Source organism: Bos javanicus, chromosome 4 (assembly GCF_032452875.1).
Source record: "Bos javanicus breed banteng chromosome 4, ARS-OSU_banteng_1.0, whole genome shotgun sequence".
In the NCBI taxonomy this organism is placed as follows: Eukaryota; Metazoa; Chordata; class Mammalia; order Artiodactyla; family Bovidae; genus Bos; species Bos javanicus.
Window position 1 is genome coordinate 14,658,450 of NC_083871.1, and position 8,692 is coordinate 14,667,141.

The following is an 8,692-nucleotide window of genomic DNA, read 5'->3' on the forward strand; positions in this document are numbered from 1 at the left end:
ACTATATCAAATATTAAGTTTGAGTTATAAGCAAATACTAATCTCAATAAGCCAATTTTCTACTAGGCAGCTGACAGTTAAGGATTATGAACCAACCTGAAAGTGAGATCAAGAAAATATGTCTGGACAGATAAATCCACTACCAAAACAAAACACAATACAAAATGAATCCCAGAACTGAAAATAAATGTACTTTTGAGTTAGTTTATGAGTTTGTGTAGTATGTGCTCTAATGTCGTCTTCCACTAAACAGAATACACTATAAATTAAAATAACAAATGCTACAGCTATGTGGTTTTATGCACAGTAGTACAACTTGGGAAGATTTTGGTGACGCAATAACTGTTTAACAGATTTGTTCAACATCAACCCCAATTCTCTACCACTTTCAGAAAAGCCACTCCTGTCATTAGGAGACAAATATTTACCCTATGCATAACAATTAGTCCATAAAACCCAATTAATTTTGGAAATCTAACTGGCAACAACGATCTAACAAACAGAAGCAATACGGCTAAAGAGTTAAAGAGTGCTAGTGTCAACTGAACCACCTGTCCATTTTTTCGAGCCAGTTATGCAACACTGGGCACGTTTCTTAACTTTTCTAAGCTTCTGTTTGTTTATCTGAAAAATGTTAATGCCAGTTACTACTTACTAGACTTGTGAAAATGAATCAAGTTAATACAAGCAAAACACTCAAGACAAGCAACCACTCAATCACTGTTACCTATTTGCTATTACCCACAATGAGATAACTAAAGTTCCTCTTGGCAACCAAGAAGCTAACAAAAATGCAGACGTCTTAGGATTTTATAAATCCTAAAACTTTAAGTGATCAAAAATGAATGAGGAACAAGAGAAAGGCAATAACGGGTATTAAGCATCGACACCTGATCCTCCCATTCTACTCAACAGGCTTCATGTGTGAAATCTTGAAAGTAAGCAGCACTGGTCTAACTAGGAACAATTTAACTCTGGAAGGGTTCAAGGCAAAGGAAGACTGCTAAAACAAATAACAACAGTAACGACAACAATAAATAAAGGGAAAAGAGATTATGTAGATACGAACTAGGTGGCGGGTAACCAAGCTGAAGCGTAATAGGACACACCACCCCGGATTTGGGCTGGGGAACCACCGTGGCTCCTCCCAGTGAGGAAACAGAACATTCAGCCTCACTGCTGAGGTGAATCCCACCGTGACACTCCGCCCCGAAGCCAGCCGTGAAGGGTCGAGCGAGCAGAGAGCCTCGAGTCCCAAAAGCACGGTCCTCACTTCCCACCGGCGCCCCCCGGCCGGGCCCTTCTACTCGCACCGCCTCCACTCGGAGGCCTGAGTCACGGTCCACGAGGCCCAGGGGCCGCGGCCTACCTTCCGCAGGGAACTCCTCGAACTCGTCGTCCTCCTCCAGGAGACCCAAGTCTACCGGCTGTTTTTTCTCTGACATCGTGACCCCAGGAGCCCTAAAGCTCTCAGGCCAGTAAGAAAGTTCGAGCCCTCGTTCTTCCTCACCGCAGCGACCTCCGCCGTTGCTGACTCTACCATAGAGATACGGGAGAAGAGCAACCGGGTAGCGCAAGGAATGCTGGGATACTGGAGGTCCGCCCAGCGCTTCCTGCGGGTTTAGCAGTTATTCAGAGTTAGAAAGATGGATTGTTTTGTGCCTTTACTATTTTACCCGGACTCCCTGACTTGACAAATTGAGAAACAGGGTAGGTTTCCCTGACTGGAAAAGACTCATAATGTGTGGAAAAAATAAACACCGTTACTTGGTTTAGGCTGAGGGATGAAGTATCGGCTAAAGTTCGTCAAAGGTCGGCCAGCCAAGTGTAGGTTCTTAAATTAGATTAACTCCACCCTTAAACCAGTTCCCTAACCATGAAATTAAAAGTCTCCACATCACAGAAAATTCAGATTCAGAAAGAACAGCCTGCATCACTCAGGTAGTGCTAAACAAGTTTGTTTGCCTGACTTTAATCTCCAAGCTTTTTCATTGTTCAGTTTTCTTCTGTCTTGTGCTTAAGCTATGGTAAATACCCTGCTAAACAGTGTGCTGTGTATTGTGTATGTAGTAACTAATTTACAAGGTATTAGAATACTGTGTAAAACTATACATGTGACATTTTATGCTGTTCTAAATATGTCGTTTTTAATTTTTCAAATATGGAGTATTATTTTAAATATAGTAGTGAACTACATAAAACTTTAGATGATATGTGTATATGTAGTATACAATGTTGGGCTTCTCTGGTGGCTCAGACGGTAAAGAATCTGCCTGCAATGCATTAGACTTGGGTTCTATCCCTGGGTTGGGAAGATCCCCTGGAGAAGGGAGTAACTACCCATTGCAGTATTCTTGCCTGGAGAATTCTATGGACAGAGGAGCCTGTGGGCTACAGTCCATGAGGTTGCAAAGAGTGGATGTAACTAAGCAACTAACACAGGTAGTAGTATAGAGGAGTTGTTTTATAATACCCTATTAATAATTGGGTATTATTGTAGGTTTTGATGTATTGTTATGTATTTAAGTCACATTCCTTCATTCAACATTATTTTACATGATGTACCAGGCAGTGTGCTGAAAATCAAACATAGAGGCCTTCCTTCAAGGAGTTCATATTCCACTCAGAGACATGTAAACAGGTAAATCATAGTGAAATGTAATACATTTGAATCTTTATTTTAAAATAAAATTGAGAAATGAACAGAATGCGTGCACATACAGACAATGGAGCAATGAAATAAGAGCACAAATTTGGACCAGAATTTGGGGACTTCGATGTAAATTTTTTAATAGGTTCTTATAATACTGTTTTTATTTGTATTGATTACTGAAAACATTAGCTGTCTTCAAATTAAGTTCAAAGTGTATGTAATTTGGCATGTTATATAACTAAATACCAAATTAATGAAAGAAAAGATGAGGAAAATTTAAAAGTGGAAGTAAATGTAGACAGTGAGGTCTCTTAGAATTTCATACTCTCTATTGTACCCTCGGTTATACATATTACACATGCCCCTGGTAACCCACACACCAAGGTGAAGTTTTGGGCAGGCAGTTTCATTTAAGCAGCAAAGAATGAAAACCAGATCATATATCTGAGAACAGCCATTTTGTGCATAGATAAAAGATATTCCAAAGGACATATCTGAAGAGATAGAAACATTAATGACTACTAAGAGATAGATAAGGGAGATTTGGGACTAACTGCTGATAGGAGGAAGGTTTCTTTGTGGAGTGATAAAAGTCCACACTGGATAGTAATGATGGTTGCAGGATAGTGAATGTACTGAAATCCACTAAAGTGTACACTTCAAAATGGTGAACTTTGTGTTATAGGATGTATATCTATCTACATTTTTGAAGTGCTATAAATTTTTTGACCAAGAAGTCAAGAGTTTCTAGTTGCTGGACCTATTATTTAATCTGATATATCATGACATTTATATCAGTTTTTAACCAGAGAAAAACTAATGAGTGACATAGGATGATTCTCTCCTAAAATAGAATATATTCAATTTAAAGGAATTAATTTTTAAAAAACAACCCTACATTAAATCTCCAATTTAAAAAAATGTACTGATTCATTAAATCCAGAATGCTGGAACCACTGAAATAACTTTTCATTTTAGTCATCATGGCATGTGGCACAATGAACAACTTCTTATTTTAATGGTCATGGCATATGGAAAAACTTTGGGAAATGGTAGCTATTAATAAGGTATAAGCAGCATTATTACTTAGTTAAATTGAACACATGAGAATATGTGTTTGATGGACCAATTCCTACTAAACAGGAGTTTAGGCAAATCACTTGGTTTCTTTGAAGTACATTTTAAATACCTCAGATTCTCCATACCAACCCTAAAAGTCTCAGACTGTGGGTTTTGTTTCTTAGATGATATCTTGGTGATATTTTGCAAGTAAGTCAGGTCCTCCACAAGTCAATTATATTAATAATAATAAAATAATAATAGCTAACAAGTATTCCCTGGTGGCTCAGATGGTAAAGAATCTGCCTGCAATACAGGAGACCTGGGTTCAATTCCTGGGTCAGGAAGATCCCCTGGTGAAAGAAATGGCAACCCACTCCAGTATTCTTGCCTGAGAAATGCCGTGGACAGAGGGGCTTGGTGGCCTATAGTCCATAGGGTTGCAAAGAGTTACACAAGACTGAGCAACTGACACTTTCAGATTTCAACAAATATCAAGTACTGTGCAAAGTCTTATCTGTGTATTTACTCACTGAATTGTCCTCACAACTGCCTTATGAAGTAAGTAGAAAAAAATCCCTTTTATGCTTACAGGAATTGAGGCACAGAGAGGTTGTGATGTGGCTAAACTCACACTGCTAAGAAGTGGTGAAGTGCTAAAGGGTTTTCATAGGATAGGAAACAAACTATCTCAATGTGTGAAGAGGTCGACTGTTGACACAAGAACCCCTGGAATCATTTCTTTCTACCACTACTAAGCATACACACATGTAGGAAAATGGCAGAAACATAAAATGCAGGTAGGCTTGCAGAGGGCAAGCAGTAGAATGAAGAAGAAAACAACCCTTAGCATTGACTCAGCTCTCTGGAGGGGAAACCCTTCACAACTCTAATGAGAAGCATCGTATTAACAGTTAAAACTATGCCTTTACCTACACATCAGATGATGTTATAGAGGAGGGCCAGGTACCGCCACCAGCGCAGGCTGTTGCTGTGTCTGCCGCAGTTACCTGGCAACAGTTACCCACACGACTGTTAGCAGTCGCTCAGCCATTGGTCAGGCACCACAGTGGGCGCCTCCCCGAAACGAGCAACTGTCACTGAGCGACCGTTACTGAGGCCGTTCCACTTGGCTGGTGGAGTGGTGGATTGGAAGTGTGAGGTAAGAGGTGGCTTCTGGCCGTCTGCCAGGGACTCTCCAGCTCACATGGCTTATGGCTGGCAGCTGACCTGGGGGGCCCAGGGAACAGACTGAAGCTGTGTCCTGCAGGTCTCCAGAGCCCTCACCGAGGCCACCCACTGGCCAGGCCCAGGCCTTGAGGCAGTGGTGAACCTCTTCCCTGTTCCTGCCTCTGTAACCGAATGGCGGGAGCTGTCTGCCTGGGATCTGGTTTGTGGGCCCAGCCCCTGTCCTCTGGGCAGCCTGAGGAGGCCAAGGACCAGTTGGGTCCTGGGTACCTGGCTCCCTCAGCAATGATGGCTGGGTGGGTCCTGGGGACTTGGCCCTGAGGGAGCTGCCAGCTGAGATCTGCCTCCTCTCAGCCAGGCATGAACTTTGGAGGGTGAACGTTGTGTCTGGGGACCTGGCCCTTGTCAGAACAGAAAATAACATTTGTTTGTTGGAGATTGGCAGGAACCTGTTACCTGATCAGATGCTGGTTTGATCCTTGGGTTGGGAACATCTGCTAGAGAAGGAATTGGCAACCCAGTCCAGTATTCTTGCCTGGGAAATCCCATGGGCAGAGGAGCCTGGTGGGTTACAGTTCACGGGGTCACAAAGACTCAGACATGACTGAGCAGCTGAGCAAACATGCAAAATACCTGACCATTGCCTGACCTCAAGTACCCAGGTTCTGACACCAGGAAGTTTGCAGCAACTCATCACACCCTCCCTAACCTTTCCTAAGTTTGGGGTTTTTAAGGCATGGGCCACCCGTCTACTTCCAGGGCCCTCAGTATACCTTTCTCTGTTCCAGGTGGGCACTACTGTGGGCTGTTATTACCTATGCTTTTCCAGGCAAATGTTACTGCAAAACCATTAATATTATTAAAGGTATTGTTTGGCCTCACTGTGTGTCAAGCACATGGACTTGTGTTTTGGTAACAATATCTGTGGAGAAGGCAATGACAACCCACTCCAGTACTCTTGCCTGGAAAATCCCATGGATTGAGGAGCCTGGTGGGCTGCAGTCCATGGGGTTGCTAAGAGTCAGACACCACTGAGCGACTTCACTTTCACTTTTCACTTTCACTTTTCACTTTCATGCATTGGAGAAGGACATGGCAACCCACTCCAGTGTTCTTGCCTGGAGAATCTCAGGGACAGAGGAGCCTAGTGGGCTGCTGTCTATGGGGTCGCACAGAGTCGGACATGACTGAAGCAACTTAGCAGCAGCAGCAACAATATCTGTAATTAGTTGATTACATTTAACTTCACAGAAAGTCAAGTCAGAAGCAGGTTTTACAGTAGATGATTCCCTTTATCTCAAGCAAATGAAACCTAAAGTTCCTGCCCATTCAGTTGTTAGTTCAATTCAGTTGCTCAGTCATGTCTCACTCTTTGCGATCCCATGGACTGCAGCATGCCAGGCCTTCCTGTCCATCACCAACTCCCAGAGCCTACTCAAACTCACGTCCATCGCATCGGTGATGCTGTCCAACCATCTCATCCTCTGTCGTCCCCTTCTCCTCCCGCCTTCAATCTTTCCCAGGCATCAAGGTCTTTTCCAGTGAGTCCATTCTTCGCATCTGGTGGCCAAAGTATTGGAGTTTCAGCTTCAACATCAGTCCTTCCAATGAATATTCAGGACTGATTTCCTTTGGGATGGACTGATTGGATCTCCTTGCAGTCCAAGGAACTCTCAAGAGTCTTCTCCAACACCACAGTTCAAAAGCATCAGTTCTTCAGCACTCAGCTTACCTTATAGTCCAACTCTCACATCCATACATGACTACCAAAAAAATCACAGCGTTGACTAGATGGACTTTTGTTGGCAAAGTAATGTCTCTGCCTTTTAATATGCCATCTAGGCTGGTCATAACTTTTCTTCCAAGGAGTAAGCATCTTTTAATTTCATGGCTGCAGTCACCATCTGCAGTGACTTTGGAGCCCCAAAAAACAAAGTCTGTTACTGTTTCCACTGTTTCCACATGTATTTGCCATGAAGTGACAGGACCAGATGCCATGATCTTAGTTTTCTGAATGTTGAGCTTTAAGCCAACTTTTTCACTCTCCTCTTTCACTTTCATCAAGAGGCTCTTTAGTTCTTTGCTTTCTGCCATAGGTTGGTGTCATCTGCATATCTGAGGTTGTTGATATTTCTCCTGGCAATCTTGATTCTAGCTTGTGCTTCATCCAGCCTAGCCTTTCTCATGATGTGCTCTGCATATAAGTTAAATAAGCAGGGTGACAATATACAGCCTTGACGTACTTCTTTCCCTATTTGGAACCAGTCTGTTGTTCCATGTCCAGTTCCAACTGTTGCTTCCTGACCTGCATACAGATTTCTCAAGAGGCAGGTCAGGTAATCTGGTATTCCCATCTCTTTCAGAATTTTCCACAGTTTCCACACAGTGGATCACACACTATGCTTTGGCATAGTCAAAAAGCAGAAATAGATGTTTTTCTGGAACTCTCTTGCTTTTTTGATAATCCAAAGGATGTTGGCAATTTGATCTTTGGTTTTTCTGCCTTTTCTAAAACCAGCTTGAACATTTGGAATTTCACAGTTCATGTACTGTTGAAGCCTGGCTTGGAGAATTTTGAGCATTACTACTGTGTGAGATGAGTGCAGTTGTGTGGTAGTTTGAGCATTCTTTGACATGGCCTTTATTTGGGATTGGAGTGAAAAGTGACCTTTTCCAGTCCTGTGGCCACTGCTGAGTTTTCCAAATTTGCTAGCATATTGAGTGCAGCACTTTCACAGCATCATCTTTTAGGATTTGAAGTAGCTCAACCGGAATTCCATCACCTCCACTAGCTTTGTTCTTAGTGATGCTTCCTAAGGCCCACTTGACTTTGCATTCCAAGATGTCTGGCTCTAGGTGAGTGATCACACCATCGTGATTATCTGGATCATGAAGATCTTTTTTGTATAGTTCTTCTATGTATTCTTGCCACCTCTTCTTAATATCTTCTGTTTCTGTTAGGTCCATACCATTTCTGTCCTTTATTGAGCCCATCTTTGCATGGAATGTTCCCTTGGTAGCTCTAATTTTCTTGAAGAGATCTCTAGTCTTTCACATTCTATTGTTTTCCTCTATTTCTTTGCATTGGTCACTGAGGAAGGCTTTCTTATGTCTCCTTGCTATTCTTTGGAACTCTGCATTCAAATAGGTATATCTTTCCTTTTCCTTTGCTTTTCACTTCTCTTCTTTACACAGCTATTTTTAAGGCCTCCTTAGACAGCCATTTTGCTTTTTTGCATTTCTTTTTCTTGGGGATGATCTTGATGCCTTTCTTCTGTACAATGTCACGAACCTCTGTCCATACTTCTTCAGGCACTCTGTGTGTATCAGATCAAATCCCTTGAATCTATTTCTTACTTCCACTGTATGATCCACGGCAGCTCAGCTGAGGAGGACTGCTGGTTGGCAGATCACAAGCTGAAAGAGTTAATAATGGCAAAACAATTACAGAAGACCCTCCTCCTGCAAAGAAAATTCGAAAATGTCACAGAGTGAAAAAGGAGCCTGTGGCTGAAGGAAAGGCAGGTAATGACAGGACTTAAGACAGGCAAGAGTCTGTGAAGAGCTTGCTGTTAAAGGGCAAAGCTCTGGTGGACCCAGAGTGCACAGCCAGCGTGGGAAAGGCCCATGTATACTGTGAAGGAAATGGTGTCTATGATGTCATGCTAAATCAGACCTATCTCCAGTTCTACAGCAAGTATTAGTCTGATTCAGCTGTTAGAAGATGATGCCCAGAGAAACTTCAGTGTTTGGATGAGATGGGGCCGAGTTGGGAAGACAGGGCAACACAGC

The 8,692-nt window shown here is 42.5% G+C and overlaps 1 long non-coding RNA gene across 4 annotated transcripts in view; it reads right to left on the reverse strand.

The window, feature by feature from the left end:
- Positions 1-4,750, reverse strand: part of LOC133245855 (uncharacterized) — a 28,201-nt gene extending 23,451 nt beyond the window's left edge. Inside the window, exon 1 of one of the 4 annotated variants that reach the window (XR_009735789.1) lies at positions 4,649-4,750. This is a non-coding gene — a long non-coding RNA (uncharacterized LOC133245855). The other 3 variants (XR_009735786.1, XR_009735787.1, XR_009735788.1) reach the window with 3 other exon arrangements.
- Between the last annotated feature and the right edge of the window lie 3,942 nt (positions 4,751-8,692).